Genomic DNA, 19,312 nt, shown 5'->3' with positions numbered 1-19,312 from the left:
ACGCTCAACTCTTTGATCTGCAGCACAACCATTATTAAATCCCTCTCGTAAACACCACCTGTAGCCTCTCAAAATCTTTGCTACAGAAGCCCACTACAGAGTTCTGGTGCAGGACTGCGCCGTGAAGAAGGAAAATAATAGTGCATTTACAATGTACAAATGGGAATTCAAAAGAGCACAGAAATTAACCACCCTGCATCTACACAGAGAGCTGGAGACAGATTTTGGCATTAGCTGCCTTCAGCTCCGAAGGCGAAAGCAGACACAGTGCAAAGAAATTCAAGACTAAGGTTCTCCTGACGTCAAGCAACGATGATTAAAAATTGCCTTATATTAATATGCATAAAGCACTGATACTAAATCAGAGCTGGCATTTTTAAAGGTTCTGTTTAGGAAGAAGAGCAGTAAGAGTGAAAAATAAGAGAATGGCAGATTTTTAAAGTAAGAAACATGCAGATACACACCAAATGCAACCTGGCCTACTTACTTGATTGCTTCCCACCTACCATCACAACTGTCAGCCCCAGTGTGTTATTCCCCATATCCCTCCTCCTCCACTTTTTCCACTGCCTCAACATTTCTTACAGCCAGATAAGAGATAAATATGTATCACATCCACACAAAACATACTGGAACTATAATTAAGGAAGAGATCACATTCCTATATTTCAGCAATAGGAAGATTTTCAAGTGGCAACAGATGGCAGGCATCTCTTATCAGAAATAAAACTTGATAATGAACATAAAGGAATACATGATATGAGAATTTTTTATGGGTACTTTCAGTTTCCTTTCAGAGTATTAACTTAAAAAGCTACTATAAGTGCAGTTATAGTGATCTACCTTCAGCTTATAACTTGCAATACAAATTTAATTGTAAAATGATGTCTTCTCTTAAAATCAATACTCAAAAGTTATTGAAACTAATCCAAAGACTGCTGCTATGTTTCAAAAGAAAAAGGATTTAAGAAAAAAAAAGAAAAAAAAAAAAGAGCTGGCTACTGGTAAAAACATCCTAGAGAAAGAAACAATAATTACAAAAATCATGTATTCCTGCAACTTGCCAAAAATATAGAAAACAGAACATTAATCCAGTTCTCAGAGTACTTTCAGAAGGCTGGTTTTTTTCTGTTAGTTTGCTAAAGTGTATTAAGATATTAGGGTTTGGGGAGGGGAGGTTGTTTGTTTATGTTTGTCTCCCAAGTAGCCACCTCAAAAGCAGCACACTTCAGTCTGCAATTGTCATGGTCTTACATATTAATACCATAAAGCTATACTGTAAACTTCAAAGAAGGGAAAAGAAAGTGATTAAACTTCTCCAGGTTTCTTGAATGGCATTTGGGATGACAGTGAACATACCGCCACAAATATACGGGCACATTTACTATTGCAGATTTCTATCATTTAAGACATCCTTGTCCTACATCAACTTCTTCTACATCAGGGGCACTAGGAGGCACCTAGCTAGCCAGTCAAATTTCAGACACAAGGCCCTGACCCACATTAGCACAAGACTCTGATCACTGGGATCAGAATTCCCAACTTTTGAACTATACTGAAGTTCTGCATCCTACGGGGGAAAGGTGTCTGGCAGAAAATCTGCAATGAGCAGCGTGTCTGGAGACTCACAGACTGAGAGCATATGGGGTGGTCCTACAGCAATAGCACGAAAACTTTATAGTTTCATTATACCTGCTGCTAAGGGAAGTGGGATTTTCTCTTTTTCAACTCCAGCCTTCTCAATCGTTCACTCCTTCTAACCTCTGAGACAAGTAGTGCAGTGGGCAGAGTAGGAGTCAGCAGCACAAAAACAGAGGGAAGGGAAAAGGGCAAGACAAAAAGGGTTTGGAAACAATAAAACACTTTTAGAACTTGCTCTACTTATACTCTGGATCACTGAAATTAGGGATGTGTACTTAACTATAATGTCAGTTTATTACACTGTTAAGCCCACTTAGAAATAGGATGAAATTTTATTACCAAGAATTTTGTGCCCATCTTTTACACACCCCAACAGACTAAGTCCTATCTCAGAGAAAATGTTATTGAACATAAAGAATCATAGGACAAAGAATTATCTTTCGTAACTTTTGCCCTCATATGTTAGTAAGAAGGGCAGAGTTTTTAAAACTCACTTGACTGCCACATGCAAACCTCTACAGTTTGTGTTTAAGTTCAGCCAGTGCCTCGCCCTCCACAGGAACCCTTTTCACACAGATGCTTTCACTAACAGCAAGCATTACATGTACCTATCAGAAATCGGGTTATGGTAATGCAAGCCATTTCCATGTCATTCTGGTAGAGCTTAGGCTGCTGCAGCATAAGCAGAGAAGAAGAAAATGAGGAAACACACTGCCCCAAAGCAGACGTTTCATTTAACAGTGGAAAACCTAAAGGAATCTTGACACATTTGTAATATAATCCAACTAGAAAAGGTGACTTAACGGTCTCAAAGTGCTAAAATATCAACACTATTATTCTTAATTTTTATTCTGGGGGATCTTTTTAAATCAAATGGACTTACTACTGTATGGGGTCTATTGTATAATGCCTGTATGTGCATGAAGTTCTTCTATGTAGATTAATAAGGCATACATTTAAAGTACAATTTAGTTGGTAAAACTTTTGCTTAGAAAAACTTTTATAGATTACATTGTCAGTAGATTTCCTTGCAAGAAAAAAATTCTGTTGCACTTTACATTAGAAAATGCATTTCCTTAACTGCCACCTAGCTGTCTTGATTAGCAGAACTTTATAATTTCATCACTATATTGCTCGAAGTAGCTCTTAATAAAGTCTCATTAAAACATCTTCCAGACAAGTAATGCAGTTCCAAGGCTCAGGGATGCTCTGGGAATGACTCATAAATCTGTGGATGGTCTTCTGCTGGACTGCTAAATCCATTTATTCACAGGGAGGTTAACAGAGAACTTGAGAATACCCAAGGCAAGAGGATGCAGTGCACAGTGAAAACTGAACTTTGTTTGGCAGTAACCCACCATTAGCTTGGCTGCACAGCCTGTGAAACCATTTCCCTCAAAACTCTTAAGTAAGGTCCATTCCAGACACCTCTTCCAATTAAAACACACTCAGTTGTTCAGGTCATGAGCTGGTCATGACAGGGTCTTGACACAGTTCTTAAAAGAAACTCACAGATATTAGGGCACAGAAGCGTATCTGTGCAATAAGACGTTAAAATTTTCTGCAAGATAGCTTGAATAAAAATGTTTGACTGGGCAGATTTTAATCCTACTAAACATTTTTCCATTTCTGACAAAAAATCACTAGCTTAATTACACTCAAATTACTCTTTACATTCTGCTATTTTCTTTATTTAGGGTTGAGGGTAAAAGATCGTTCCCAATCAACATGCATTTACAACCATTGAAAAAAATGGGAATAGGTCTTAAAAGTGTCACAGTTCTTAAAAGTCTTTAAAAATATTATAAAAACACAGCATTATTGCAGGATCAAACTTCATTTCATTAATGAACACCACTATGACCTTCTCTAAATAAAATCTGGCTCATTAGAAGAAATCAAAATCACTTCTAGAGCTTGAAGAAAAGACTGCTCTTGAGTCCTATCCCAGACTGGAAAATGTTCCAACATCCTCGCTGTTGAGAATTTAGAGATGTAGTTTACAAGTCATTAAAAGGGTACTTTGTTTCACAAGGACCAAAAGGAGACTAAGAGATCCTTGGCTTCCAGTAATTTAAGTGTGAGATCAGAACCAGCCCTGAGTCTCATGAAGAAGAAAGTTCTTTAGAACTAAACCTCCAGTGACATTCTACTGTTTGAACCCACATGATTTTCTTGAATGTTTAACACCCAGTCATTTCAGAAAAAGTAATTTAAGGTCTTAAATAGCTGAAACAGACTGTAGTCTTCATCATGAAGTCTTCTGCAGAACAGATGAGCAATCCTTTTTAATATTCCTATGTAGTTTAAGCCCAGATAACAGTTAACCTGATGGTTAACTAATCCAAACAAAACTTAAAGATTTGGAAGGACCTGAGAAACTACATATCCATGACTTTGGTTAAAACAATTCAGTGACCAAAGCTTTCAACTTCACGCATTCACCCAATAATTGCCTCTGTGTTACTACAACAAAGGATGAGCAAACGTTGCTAGAACTGCCCTATAACTTGCAAATGGTTAGCAAGTATTCTGTATTGTTTCTGGATTCAAATATATAGACAGTAACTTACATAAAGTTAGCTACCCATGTACCATACAGCTCTAATGTTAAGGAGCCTTGCAAAATCATTCTTTTGTTTCTGAAACCCCGGGAGGGCTTTAAGGTGCACTCTGCTCACACTTTCCCCATTGTTCTAACGTTCAGCTCTGTAAGACATAAATTGCAGCCATGATATAACAGTTACTCAGTCTTCTTTGAACTAGCTGCTGCAGCCTTCTTACCTCAGACACAATCCTCACCTCTGCAAACACGAAAACAATCCTGATAGCTTGCATTATTTACCTAGTATTAACATTATATTTAACACGACATTAACCAATACAGCACAAAACTATTTTTATTTCTACCAAAATCTGTTCAGTCCTCCATATCTTTCAGTATTTGATTCCCTCAGCTCTTAACTTGAAACTTCAGTTTTGAAAACACTTTTCATGCTTCTTCCTCTCTCAAAAGAAATACAACTGTCAACATGAAAACACGGAGGAAGGGTCACAGGAACACAATGCAAATTCAGGATCATGTAATCTGCAACTTGCAGGTGTCATAACAAAAGAATCTGAGTTCTCACACTGGCTTTGGCTGGGATAGAGTTAATTTTCTTCACAGTGTCTAGTATGGGCCTGTGTTTTGGACTTGTGCTGAAGTCAGGGTTAATAATACAGAGATGTTTTTGTTATTGCTGAGCAGAGCTTACACAGAGCCAAGGCCTCTTCTGCTTTTGTGCCGCCACACTTTGGAAGAAGTTGGGTCTACATGGGAGGCTGAGAGAGGACACAGCCAGGACAGGTGACCCCAACTGATATTCCAGACCATATGACATCATGATCAGTATATAAAATGGGGGAAAGAAGAAGGAAGTGTGGACTTCTGGAGTGATGGTGTTTGTCTTCCCCCAGTAACCACTACATGTGATGGGGCCCTGCTCTCCTGGAGATGGATGAACACCTGCCTGCCTGTGGGAAGAAGTGAATTAAGTCTTTGTTTTTCTCTGTTTGTGTATGTGGTTTTTGTTTTCCTTATTAAAATGCCTTTATTTCAACCCACAAGTTTTCCAGTGTTTGCCCTTCTGATTCTCTCCCCCACCCTGCAGGTGGATAAGTGAGCAAGTGCCTGCCTGGGGTTAAACCGGGACAGCCCTCTTTTGTGCCCACTGTTGGGCACAAAGGGTTCAAGATAATGACAGATTTGACTGGAATGTACTGGATTGAATTTACAGCTGTAACTGCTGTTTAGCTAGTAATCAGCAGGCTCCTGTGCTTGCCATGAGGCTGGCTTTCCTGTCTTTAAACTAGGATTCTAGCGCTTATTATGGGCTGCTTTTTGCTTTTGCTGCTTGCTGTCGTGCTGTACTGCTGAACACCTCACTGAATTGTGCCTGGGAATGTTGTGATAACAGCCACGGCAATGACCCTGGCAGGGGCTGGCAGGTGGCCAGGGTGCTGCTGATATTTCGTGCTGCTGTACTGGACAGGCTGGCACTTTGGTCTGAACTGGAGCTGAAGGGACTGTGACATATGAATGAGTCCAGTGGAGGAGAGATCCACCTACAGCCCATGGAGGACCCCATGCTGGAGAAGCCGGATGCCTGAAGGAGGATTGTGACTCCACGTTTCTCACGGTAAGTCTTTCATTCAGACACCACTCATTGCATGTGACAAACTGCCCTTGAAAGACAGTGGACAGTCACTCACAGTGCTGAAGGCCCAAAAGGCATTTCCATCAACTGCAACTGAGCTGCAGAACTGTCCAGAAACTGTGAGACTCTCTATTCCTCAGCTCTGCAAAGTACCCTCAGGGCCATCTGTCCTCTGCAGAATCAAGGGCAATGAATAAGCTCTTGTCAACCCTACAAAGGCAGAGGAAAACCAGCAACCTGGACAAATCAAGCCTGGCAGAACTCTCCTTTTCTCCCTTTGTACTCATGTCAACTGCACTCAAAGTACAGCCCGCAATGTAAGCAGCACTTAAAATGAAGACTGCCATTAGAGCGACAGAAGGATGTAAACTACTAGTAGAAGAAGGAATAGTTGAGAGGAATTAGGAAAGAAATTAACAATTAACAGGTAATAGAAAGGAAAGTGAAAAACAATGGTTTGAACAAAGGAGGATTATAAAGATGGGGCAAAAAACCTGAACTCATCCAATAAGCACAAAAAAACATTCCTCCAATACAGTAACTCTAGTATTTTAAGCTCTGATCTTATTTTGACATGCCGACCATACCACTCTTACCATAATAAATCAGAATAGGAACATAAAGAACAGCACTAAACTATTAATATTCTGACCCAGCCATAACCATTTTTTACCTTTACAACTTCTCAGTGATTAGGTGCTTTATGCATTAGAACCAGCAGACAGCACAGAAGCTTGAAAGTATCTTCTACCAAAACACAGAAGACATTCATAACTAGATTTCATTAGCCATGTCTCTACCATTTCATATGTTCTGAATTTGTCTTAATATGTTTGCATTTGGGATCAGTCCCATTTCAAGAAGGAAAGATTCCACTCATGCTTGTGGCAGGCTTAACGAAATTACGATGGAGACATGAGCCCAGCATCTCTGAAGTTTCCTTAAATAGCTACGTGTGGTCATGTAAAGCAACTATTACACTTTCGAGCCAAAATTACTTCAGTCAATTGAAGATTGCTCTAATATTCCAGTTCCAAATGGTTCACAATATTTTCAGCAGGATAACAGTTTTTGAAAACTTGTAGGAAGAATTATACCTTTAAAGCCATCACATTCTATTTATTTTCATTCCCTTGTCACCATTAGATCTAGTGTTCTGTGCAGATGTAGGAATGGAGGGAAGAAGTTAAATGTCTAGCAAACAAAAACATGCATTATCTTCCACAATGAAATGACAGGCCACAGAAAAAAATATCTGCAATAATCAAACCTTTTTCTGTTTTGCTGGGGTTTGGTTTGGGGGTTTGTTTTATTTTGTTTCAGGTTGTTGGTTTCACTGAGGTTTTGTTTTTATGTTTCAATGTCAATGTTGAAGTAAGGAAAGATTTCCAAAGTTTACGCAGTGAAAAAAAAAAATCTTAATAGTTAATCTAATAATGTGTCACAGTTCAAGAAAACCTCATAGTACGTAAAGAATACCATTCAATCACTCTAAACTTGGCATCAAAGTATACTCTTAACAGGTAGTTCTGCAAACTCTAACCAAAAAGCAGAGCAATACCATTACAACATCACTGTCTTGCCTGTCAGTGTCCTAATACTGCAACATGACACTGGTTTAAGGGACAAGGACTCCAGACAGAAAAATCCAGTGGACAACAACAGCATTCAGAGACTTCAGCACTTACAACCCAGTTCTTCACTGTAACCTAATCAATGCTGTGACATGACATTGGCTGGTTTATTTAAAACTGAGGAAATTTGCTCAGCAGTAGGCAGGAGCTGAAAGGTCTAAATTATTAAGGCAACAAAATAATTTCACCATGAGGAATAGTTTCACTTGTGCAAGAGCCTCGACAACCTCACTTCTGCAGTTTTAGAAATGACAGGCTGCAACTGTCCACACCCTTGCTGGAGAAGGCCACCTGGAAGCAAAAAATCCTTACACATCAGATGATTACTGTAACAGTACAGACTATTAGCACAAATCACTGATGAAGGCAACTTTGTGGTAGTACAGGCTTAACGTAGCAGAAGAGCAAGTAAAAAACTCTTCAGGAAAAAAGGCAGGTGTAATGAGAGGTAGATCCCCCAAAAGAGACAAACACTCTCAACTGCTATTCTTACAGTATACATTTGTAAGATCTCTCAAAATGATAGTCTCTATTCAAATTCAGTAAAGTTAGTTCTAGTCCATAAACAAGCTGAAGACATGCTCTGCGTTAAGATCTTCACACAAAGGCCTTCAGAATCCCTTAAAACAAGGGACTGATGTCGGCATTTACAGGTAATGTTAGTGAAAATAAAGAAGTTGAAAGAGAAAACAAATACCTCACTGGCTAGTTCTTGCCAACTTCAAGTAAAAAAGACAGCACTAACAGACAAGTGAAATAAAGTAATAGAAAAATAAAATCTGTAGAAGAATGGAAGAGTATATCAACTTCTTGTTATTTTTTTGTAAAAGAGACACCTTGTGGAAAACTAGTATGAAAGCAGACAAATAACGACTCAATGGCTTTTATGCTGAAAGGAGTCATGACAGCACTTCACATGGACATAATGATTCTATGATACACCGCAGAACTTTTCAACTCCACACTAGAAGATCAGAAAGCAGCAAATTACAAAGAAAGCAGCGCCTTCTATTAACTAAAGCTTTTTATATTTACCTTTGACTCATTCTGTGTGAAGGTATCCATCACTAGAAACATCACTGAACTTACAGAGTGATCAAAGAATTGATGATTAGAATTCTGAGAGAGAGCTGTTACTGACAAAACTGTTCAGTTGCACGTTGATACAAACTACTCAAAAACTGCAGAAAGAAAATATTCTCTGAAAAGGCTCAGCCTAAACAGGATCTGACAGTCCGTGCAAGGTATAAGTAAATAAACAAACACCACCTCTGCTACTTATCATAATAATTGTATTCCAGGTACACTTTAGGTCTCCCTACAGGAATTTTTAAAAGCTAAATCACTTTCATAGACCCTTATTGCTTCCTACAACAAATTTCAAACACTAGATGGATGTGTGACATGCAGTAAAAAAAGAAGGAAGTCCTTCAGTGGAGAATATTAACTGCTGCAGCCTGCTATCAGCATCTATAGGTTTGAATATGGTTCCCCTCTGCAATTCACTGAGAACTACTTTTGGAGATTGAACTGAACGAGAAAATCAAAGTAACATACCAACATTAATAAAAATGCAGTAATTTTTACACAGATGACATCTACACTGTCACTGCCTCCCTCCATTCTTCAGAACACACCTTAATCATCATCACAACAAACACGCATCAGTAGAAGTTTGGCTGACAAGGTCAGAAAGGACCGTGTCTCACAGAGATCTTCACACAGCAAACCCTGGGCACCTGAAAGACTTTTTGTTCTCACGATTTACCATGTGTAGGTCTCTTCATACTTGAAAGAAGTAATTTCAGAGGTGTGGGGGGGAGCTCATTCCTTTGGTTTTAGATTAAAGCTGTGAGGAGAGAGCTGAATTTTGAGGTTTTTTCCATTTGAATGCTAAAATTGTCAAACTCTGCAGATGGTGATAATGGATGAGTAAGTCGAAAAAAAGGTTACTTTTCAAGGGAAGCCATAAGTGGCTAAGGAATCCGGGGGAGAAGCAAAAGCAGCTCATTTTTCCTTTGTCTTCACTCTTCCAGTGAATACATTTTATGGTAACATAAGGTGTAATAATGGAGGCCACAGAAGAGGATTCCAATATCTTTTCACATATGTTCACACTCTGTACTTCCCCATCCTAAAGATCAAACAAATGTCTATGACACTTTCCAAACACCTCCAGGAAATCCATTCACTGCCAACTCATGCTTGTGATAAAAGACTAAATGCCCCGACAGAGCACCGGCTTTGGAAGCCTACCTGAGGTTCCAACATGGAAGTCAAGGAGGAACTGAAACCTGGGGACAGTATGTACTTCCTCTTCCCAAAGGGAAGTAGCAAAAATAATTCATTTGAAGACCATAACGCATTTACATACTTGATCACAGAACAGCTTATATACAAAATTAGTCCTACACTTATTTTCATCTCATGGCATCAAAAATTCAATGAATACATACAAAGGCCAAAGTAAAATACATCTTTGGTTTTTTTTAAAAAAAAAAAAAAAAACCACAAAAAAAACCCCCAAAATCCACCAAAACCAAAGGGAAACAAACCAAGGCATTACCCTGTCTGTATCTGCAAAAATTCATCCAAATTTAAGCCACTGTTAGTCAAAAAATCATAATCACACAACCCAAGAACTATTATTATCTCTGAAAAATAACTGTTACAGATTAGAGCAAATTAATTCTGACAAACACTTTCCAGTGGTAGCATCTAATATTATTCCTAAAAAGTTACATTAAAAACTACTGCAACTAATATGTACTTTGAAGATAATGAAATGAAACCTTCAAGTGCCAAGATTCACTTATTACCACGTGGATCAGTATGCACAGACAGGTTCTGGTAACTTCTATGAAAATTTGAAAGAATCTGAAAAATAAGGTGAACTGAAGAAAACTGCTCCACTTGCTACGCAGAATCCTTTTTACCTGGGGCCATTTACACTACCTCAGACACACACCTCTACAAGTCCACACTACTCTCTCTCCTCGACGCCAATGGTCAAAGAAAGAAGGACGAATGAAGCATTTTACTAGTATAAACACAAGTGTTCTTTATGGAATAACCTGACCTTTGAAGGGATTTTGACTTCATTCTAGTCAGTCAAGAAAGAGAAGAACAAGATTATATACACAAAATTAATAAACTGGTATGCAAATAAACTATAGACTCTGGTGCAACCAAGTATAATGCTACTGTTAACAAATATATATGTTATTAAAAAGCACATTTCATTTAAACTCCTCTTAGTCAATAATAGTTAGATTGAAAGTTTTGGTAAAATAAGGTATTGTCAGACTATTTCAATGACAGAAAAAGCATATATGGGTTTTTCCGGAGAAAAATACAAAAATATTGGGCATCTCTCTGCAATTTGTCTGAGAACAGCATAAGCACAGACCAAAGAACTTTCTCTTAGCAAGATTTTAACTAAAAATCTGTGAAGTAATCACCATCTTATGGTAACCCAATACAAAAAGCATGATCTTAAAGCATAAACTGACTTAAGATGCAAGGTTACTTTGCAATCAGTTTAAGAAAACTGCCACAGGAAAAGATAGTTTAATTACTTGTTTCATTCAACAAATTAAACGAATGCATGCAAATGTTACTAAAAAAGGTAAGTATTTAAGCCAATGGATTTCACTCTAGTGTTTCATTTTTTTACTACTCTCCCTCCTCCACCAGTGCAGACTTTTGCACAGGGTAAGAGCAACTCTCACTTGTGGATAAGAAATTCTAAGCGAGCATTTAACAAGTGGTGATGTTATGTTTGCTTTCCCTGAAAAACACTGAGGACAGCTTAAGAAACAGGCAGTAAACAACCAACTAGAACAATGGTAAGGAAAGACAAATCCCTTGCTGTAGCACTGCAGCTGAGGGGGCCTTTCCTAACTGCAGCCAGAAGCAACCAGGCAAACACGACACAGTAGCTGGGGGTCCACATCTTAGAAGAAAGGAATAACTTGAGAGATGGAAAGAAAAACATTTGAATACAGTGTTTTAGCACTCTAAGTGAGCAAACAGTACTACAAGTATCTTTAACAGATACAAATTTAACAAAAGCTACACTCTGAAATATAAATAATTTGATATAGAAACATGGGCATGCATATTCTTAGCAGTGTGCATGAGTAGGTACTTAAACAAGCACATAAAAAAATTCCCTTACCTCTTCCTATTTTGAATCCTGAAATCAATATCTGAGTCCTTGTGTTTAGAACCTAATTAATATTTTAGGAAAAAAATATAAATTAAACAGAATCCAGTGATTATCACAACGGAACAGGATGAAATACAATTGTCTGAAATGCAGAAGTGAAGATCCCAGACCATTTTGACCTTAGTACCAAGACAGAGCTAAACTTCCAAATGTCTCTACATTCAAACAATTTTTGGAAAAGTCACTCTGAAGGAACAAAGCATGGCACTATGTCAAAAAAACCAACCAAACAAACAAAAAACCCAACAAAACCACAGAAATCCCATTCCTCAAATTTTTTCTACTGATTGCCACTGCTTAGTACAACAAATAAATTTTTTTATAATTAAAAATCCCATTTTGTCTAGTAAATTAAAATTTGTCAATGTCCTTTAATCAAGTAATCAACTGACCTATGGCTTTTATGATGCAAATCTGTATCCTCAAACTAATAGTTCAGATACAATAAGAAATGTCAGAGATACTTATTCATAAATAAAGCATATATAACAAAGCCAGCTGTATTGTACCTTTCAGCTTGTTCTTTCATGTCACAAACTAGACAAAAATGTACAGCACAACATGTTACCTGAAAACTCAAACACTGCACTGGCCTGTTTCCATGAATAAATGACATGTATGATAACAAACACTACATTCCTGTCTGCATACATATTGCAAAAATGTAACAGAGATGACCTGTTCTGGCATAACATTACCCACAGTTCACACATTACATCCATAGGAACTGTGATGTTACTGGACAATAATTAACTAAAGATAGCATCGTAAACCTTCTGGTTATGTGGAGAGCAAAAAGAAAGTTCTTAAACAAAAGTGAAAAGCTTGACAAGATGGCCATTTCCAAGTCAGCAAATAACATCATACTCATTCTGGTAACTTGAAAAAATTTTCCGCTCTTAATTAAGCAAATACTGCACAGCATTTTTTCACTGACACCAAACATACACAGAACTCTTTCCATATTAATTCAAAATAAATTTATGGTGTTCACAAAGCAACAGTTTCCAACAATAAGGACAGTGCCAGTTTCAAAAAAAAGAAGGATCCTTATTTTGCTGCCAAAACATGAGCCTTTCCTAATGTAGACAAAGTTCTAAATTATTATCAGTTACAAAGTCAGAATACAAGTTAGTTATCTCTTAAGATCCTTCCAAGTAAATGTCCACAGGGATAAGTCTCCTCCTTGATACTTCACAGAGATGGAAAACAATGGCAGATCTACTTTAAGCGAGTTCTTCTACTGTCAGCAAAACTACAAAAACGACGGGTTTCCACACTTGTGTATTTCTCCCTTACAATCTCACCCTACATTATAGTAATGCCACTACACATACCTCTACCTTCTCCAGTTCTCACCCCTACCCCCTCAACAATTTCCCCCGCTGGCTCCATCAGCCTATAATTGTGATTTAAAAAGAGGCAGTCATAACTGTGAGAACAGTCATTTTCTGGCACAACGAACAAGTAACTTGAGCTCACCATAGTTCGTCATTCCCCCTAATTTTGAATGATCTGTACCACCCCCTACTCTTCAAAAGTATGTGTTGTGTTTGTCAAAAAAATAGACGCTCAAGTTCCTACATATAGTTTGAAGTTCCTAGTATAAAGTACTGCTTCGAATTAGGGAGAAAGAAAGAGGGGGGAAAAAGAGAACTAACTGCTGGTTTATCCCTTCCTACAGTGCTGGCTCTCCAATATGACTGCAAGACTTCAGGTCTCCACAGTAGCAACCTTTAATCAAACTTTCAGTGGTAAATAAAACTTTCAGTTTCACTTGTTCTCACCACACTGGATATTTCACTTTCATAGTCTGCTGATTTGAGTACAGGTGCACTTATTCCATAAAATTAACTTGAGAAAATCTAATTTTAAGCCCATCAGCGAGGCAACAGCAGCAGCACTAACTGAGGTAAGTCTTGGGGTGAGCACTAGATCAAGCTTTACAGCGGGGTTCCTGAGCTCAGGGACTCCCAAGCAACATCCCAGGGCCCTATCCAGACAGGGAAGCCCTAATGGACAGGGAAGCCCTCAAGAACTAATCAGGTTGGGGATGAACAGATCGAGAGCAGCCCTGCCGAGAAGGACTCGGGGGTGCTGGTGGATGAGAGGCTGGACGTGACCCAGCCATGTGCACTCACAGCCCAGAAAGCCAGTTGTGTCCTGGGCTGCATCAAAACCAGTGTGGGCAGCAGGGAAGGGGAGGGGATTCTGCCCCTCTACTCTGGTGAGACCCCACCTGGAATATTCTCAGCTCCAGCTCTGGGGTCCTCAGCACAGGAAGGACGTTGACCTGCTGGACTGAGTCCACAGGAGGGCCACGAAGATGCTGGAGCACCTCTGCTGTGAGGAAAGGCTGAGAGAATTGGGATTGTTGATCCTGGAGAAGAAAAAGCTTCAGGGTGACCTAACTGCAGCCTTCCAGTACCTGAATGGAGCCTTCACGAGAGCTGGAGAGGGACTTTTTACAAGGATAAAGGACAAGGGGCAATGGATTCAAACCGAAAGAGAGGAGGTTTAGATTAGATATTAAGTGTGAGGGTGGTGAGGCACAGGAACAGGCTGCCCAGGAAAATTGTGGATGCCCCACCCCTGGAAGTGTTCAAGGCCAAGCTGATGGGGCTCTGAGCAACCTGGTCTAGTGGAAGATGTCCCTTCTCACAGCAGGGGGGTTGGATATAGAGTATCTTTAAGGTCCCTTCCAACCCCAACCACTCTATTATTCTATGAATTTAGATAAAATCAGCAAGTTTTCTGTTTTTAGAGCAATTATAGAACAAACCACTGTTTATATTGTTTCTTCTTTTAGCAATGAAACTGTGTTACATATCACAATGGAAAAGATTGCTTTGAACACAGAATATACTGTTTCTTTTCCCCTTTTACTGTATGTATGACTTCCACATACTAGCTAAATTTGCAGTCAGACAACAAGAAGAAGTAAACAGCAAGCTTGCATTTTAAAAAGGGAGGTGAAAGGAACACTAAACTCTGAAGTTTACTTCAAAACAGAGCTTCAAAATAAGTCTTGTATAAGCTAAAAGATATGGGCAGCTTCTGCCTGGCTTTTAACTTACTACAATCAAATTGCCCTGAGCAGGTTTTCCTCTACATTTCCTTTAAACATGACAGCAAACCTAGCTTGGCAAATCAGAGAAGTTCCAACTATCATTAAACATCATCATTAGCAAACATCATTATCAGTACAGGCTTCCACTCGGTAATTCTAATTCCACATGTGTCAAAGGGACAGTAGTTCCAAAGGAAAAAAAAATAGAGAAAATGTTTCTTTTATAACATACAGGATGTCCTTATATTTTCTTGCAAGCTGGTATCATATCATAAGACAGCAGCTGAAGAGTGTAATGCTAGCAACATGCACACTCTTCAAAACACCATGTCCACATCTACCTCACAGGTAGTGAGAGCTTTCAGTGGAAATGCTCCTACTTCTTCTTACAGTGTTTCCCAGAGAGTTCAGGAATTTAATCTGGAATTACTTCAGTCCAGGGAGATCATTACCTGACAAGAGCTAAAAAGGCCAAAAACCTACATTAAACAGCGACATGTAAAAAAAGAAATCCAAGCTATTAAAGCAAGTGTAGAATAGTCCTTGATGAGAAAACTTACCTGTACCTCAAATACAAAGCTTTGAGATGACGTCCTCTAAATCACATAAGTAGACAGAAGATGTAAAAGCAGGACAGCTGCAGTGACCAAAAGCTGTACTTTACAGTCTCTTAGTAGCAGAAATCTTTCCTAGCACAGTAATTAATTTCTGTCATTCTAGGCATTAGTATTAGGCTAGGATAATTACAAACTCTAAGTCGACTTCATTACAACATTTACAAGTGCTAAGTCTTGATTTTCTATGGTGACAGCAGAGTAATAAGATCAAGCTGGTCAGATCAGCCCACAGAGAGAAATCAAAATAGATTTTCCTCAAAAAGTGGTTTATGAAATGTTGTATTTCCAAGCTTTCCATCACAGCACACCTATGCATCTCCAGAAAATCGCCTGACCCTCCTCTAACGCATCCTACATGTTCTCGCCAAGTACCTTTGGTTCTGCACAGGTTCTGCACTCCAACAAATATTCCCAAATTATCAACTTAAAAAGAAATAGAAAGACTACTATTTTCTGTTTCTATTCACTTTTGTTACCAAACAAAGAATTTTATGAATTGCAGAGCACCTTTATGAGGTACATGAGATGAGTATGGCAATTGAGACTCTCACCTGACTTGCCACTAAAAGAACAAACACAAAGATTCACAAGTATCCTACACAACAATAATCAATAATTATTTTTAAAAAGCACATTACACAGTACTAAAAAGACTCAACATATTTAGCACATACCTAATTTATGCTGTATAAAGGAAACCAATCTACACTGGAAGATACCTACATGGGATGCTCCTTAAACATGAAGGCTCACTCATCTTTTTTTTTTTTTAAACTCAGAGCTTTTCATCCACAAACTCAACTCTTCAGTGAAATGCATGAAGACAATTACACAGCATTATTTTGCAAAATACCAAAGAAAATATTTTCAGAAAGTTCCAGAGCATACACAGGTAATAAAACAGAATTTCTTTAACTGGTTTCTCAGAGGCACGCATTTCATACAGAAAGCCAGGACAGGGCTAAACTGATTTGACAGAGAGCCTGCACAGGCTAACAGTTTTGTAACAATAAAAAATAAAAAAGAAAAAGAAAACGCGAACATGCGAAGTAACAAAAGAACACCTAAGTACTTCATAACTCATAATAATCAAACCTCCTGTGAGCCTTACTAACTTAGGGACATGCTAAACTTTCCACACAGGACACTGAAGTAATAACCAACACTTTCAGACTAAAAGTGACCAACTTAAAATGGCCAAATGTGACAACACCACAACCCACTAGAACTCAGTGGTTTAGAGAACTATCAGAAGTTTTTAACATCAAATTCATATATATGTATATACGTGCATGTGCACATATATGCATGTATGTCCTCACACCTTGAAACAATTCAAAGCACCAGCATTTTACATTTTACCTGTGAGTACCAATTCCTTCCCCATTTCTCAAGACTTCAAATCCCAGACACACAAGCACTGGATCCACATACCTGCACGGCTGAGGCCGCACACCCAAGGGACGCGTCCCCCCCTGTTCTCCAGCTTACTGGAAACACCACCTACACCCCTCCCCTCAGACACCCCTTTCCCCTGAGCCATAGGGTTTCTGGAGCCTTGCCTAGACCCCCCCCACCACACATACACAACAGGCAACTCCTCCCGAGGGTGGGGAGGTGTGGGGCGGGGGGTGTCGGGGTTTCTTTTCCCCCACCACCTTTCCCGGTGCGGGGACGCGCAGCGGGACAGGGACAGGCGCTCCCCCAGCCCGCGGGGCGCCCCTGACGCCTGAACCCCACAGAACCCCGACCCCTCCTGTCAGCGGCCCCCGCCCGCCCCGAAAGTTCGACCGCAGACCCCCCTCCCCAACCCGGCCCGCTCCTCCGCAGCCCCCCACGCCCTCAGGGCGGAGGAGACCCTCACCCCATACACACCCCTCACCTCGGCCCTGCCGTACCCCGCGGCCCCCACCGCAATTACCCCGCGGAGGGCGGGGAACGGCGGGCCCGCCCGCCCCCGAGCCCCTCGGCTGCCCTCCGGCCCCTCAGCGGGGCAAGGCCGGGACCCCCGCGCCCCCTCCCCGGCCCTGCACTGACCTGAGGGGCGGGGGGCGCGGCCGCCGCTCGGGGCTACAGCGGGGGCTGCCCCCGCCGCCGCCGACCCTCCGCTCCCCGGCCCGTCCTTCCCCGGCCGCCACCGCAGAGCAGAGAGCACAGCAGTCGGAAGCGCGAGGCGCACGGGGGAAACAGCTGTCCCTCTTCCCCTTCCCAGGAAAATTAAAAGGGGGGAGAAGAAGAAAAAAAAAAAAAAGAAAAGAAAAAAAAAAAGGGGAATTAAAGGGCTCGGCCCGGAGTTTAAAACAAAGAGGCGGAAATAGCCGAGCGCGGCCCGAGCGGAGCCGAGCGGGGGCGCCGCGCGCTCGCGGCGCATGCGCGAGGGGCGCTCAGCCGGGAGAGGCGCCGGCCGCCCCCTCCTCCCTCCCCCGGGGAGAGGGGCCGGGAAAGGGGATCGGGAAAGGGGGGACGGGAAAGGGGGGACGGGAAAAGAGGGCTGGGAAAGGGGGACGGGAAAGGAGGGCTGGGAAAGGGGGGACGGGAAAGGGGGGCTGAGAAGGGGGGTCGGGAAAGGGAGGTCGGGAAAAGGGGGTCGGGAAAGGGGGGCCGGGCCCCGGGAGCGTGGAGTCACGGGCTGCTCTGAGCTGGAGGGGCCGCGCAGGCATCATCCAGTCCGGTTCTTACCCCTGCTCAGGACCGTCCCCAGGAGTCACACACGCCGTGTGCCTGACTGAGAGCGTTGTCCGAGCGCTTCTTGAACTCTGTCGGGCTCGGCGCTGGGACCGCTTCGCTGGGGAGCCCGTTCTAGTGCCCAAGTCGCCCTCTGAGGGAAGAACCTTTTTCTAATACCCGACTTAAACGTCCCCCTGGTCTCGGGCTATTCCCTCGGGTCCTGTCTCTGGTCATCATATATCAGTGTCTGCCCCTCCTCGTGAGGAAGTTTTAGACTGCGATGAGCTTTCCCCTCAGTGTCCTCCAGGCTGAACAGACCAGGTGACCTCAGCCGTTCCTCATACGGCTTCCCCTCAAGGCCCTTCATCTCCTTTGGACACTCTCTAATAGCTTAATATGTTTCCAATATTGTGATGCCTAAAACTGCACACAGTATCAAAGGTGAGGCCGCACCAGCAAAGAGCAGAGGTGGAAGGTCCCAGGGGTGCCCGGCCTTGAAAAATCCATCCAACTTGTGAGCAGGAGGGTGAGGTCAGCAGAGATGGGTTGGCTTTTCGTCAGGATGTGGCTCTGCATTGCTCCAAGCTGCCTCCTTTCTCTCAAAGGTTTTCCTCAAAGGCGCACAAGTGTGTTTTCAACCGAGGAGTGCAGAAACTTGAACAGGAGCTGGGTGGAATAGGAACACTGGTGGCAAGACACACAGCTTGGTGTCAGACTGCGAGTGACTCAAAACGCTTCCAACTGATGAAGTGACAAAGATTCTGTCTTCTAAAGGTGCGAGGTCTTAGGTCAAGGAATATGCACAAAGCTTGGGAAGCCCGTGCTAAGTTCAAGTTCACACCAAATAGCTGAATGCTAAACTTGCGAAGACAAGTACTTAAAAATTCACCTGTCCTAACTCTTAAGACACCGAAGCCATATTTACTTTGCCAGTTATGCATATATTTTGCATGTAATGCGTTAAAATACCTAAGTATTTCCCTCTTTCTTTCTTTCTTCCCTGCCAACGAAGAACAAGCCACAAGGCATCTTCCACGTTGTCTAAAATTGCTACTGAAAATGGGCTGTCTGACATGTCACAAGCCCTCCTTGTCCAACAAACTACCGAGCCTGTGTTGTGTGTCAAGACTTCAGCGTCTGTGCTTGGCTCTAGGAGCTGTGCTTTACAGAAGCTAAGCCTGTGTTAATGGAAAATACGTCAGCACTGTAGATTTGCTTTGCTTCACTTCAAGAGTTGTGTAGTTACAGAGGTG

At 41.3% G+C, this 19,312-nt stretch overlaps 1 protein-coding gene across 3 annotated transcripts in view; it reads right to left on the bottom strand.

The window, feature by feature from the left end:
* The window catches only part of PCGF3 (polycomb group ring finger 3), a 53,271-nt gene extending 35,639 nt beyond the window's left edge, over positions 1-17,632 (bottom strand). Inside the window, exons 1-2 of one of the 3 annotated variants that reach the window (XM_050329173.1) lie at positions 17,430-17,632; positions 11,655-11,706 (exon numbers count right to left, since the gene is read on the bottom strand). The gene's annotated coding sequence lies outside the window, so the exon portion shown is untranslated. The remainder of the gene's footprint in view (positions 1-11,654; positions 11,707-17,429) is intronic. The other 2 variants (XM_050329174.1, XM_050329171.1) reach the window with 2 other exon arrangements.
* Positions 17,633-19,312: the final 1,680 nt, after the last annotated feature.

This window comes from Myiozetetes cayanensis, unplaced genomic scaffold (genome assembly GCF_022539395.1).
Source record: "Myiozetetes cayanensis isolate MyiCay16 unplaced genomic scaffold, myiCay2020 scf4, whole genome shotgun sequence".
Classification (NCBI taxonomy): domain Eukaryota; kingdom Metazoa; phylum Chordata; class Aves; order Passeriformes; family Tyrannidae; genus Myiozetetes; species Myiozetetes cayanensis.
Note: the sequence above shows the minus strand (reverse complement) of the source record. Positions and strands in the feature narration are given on the sequence as shown.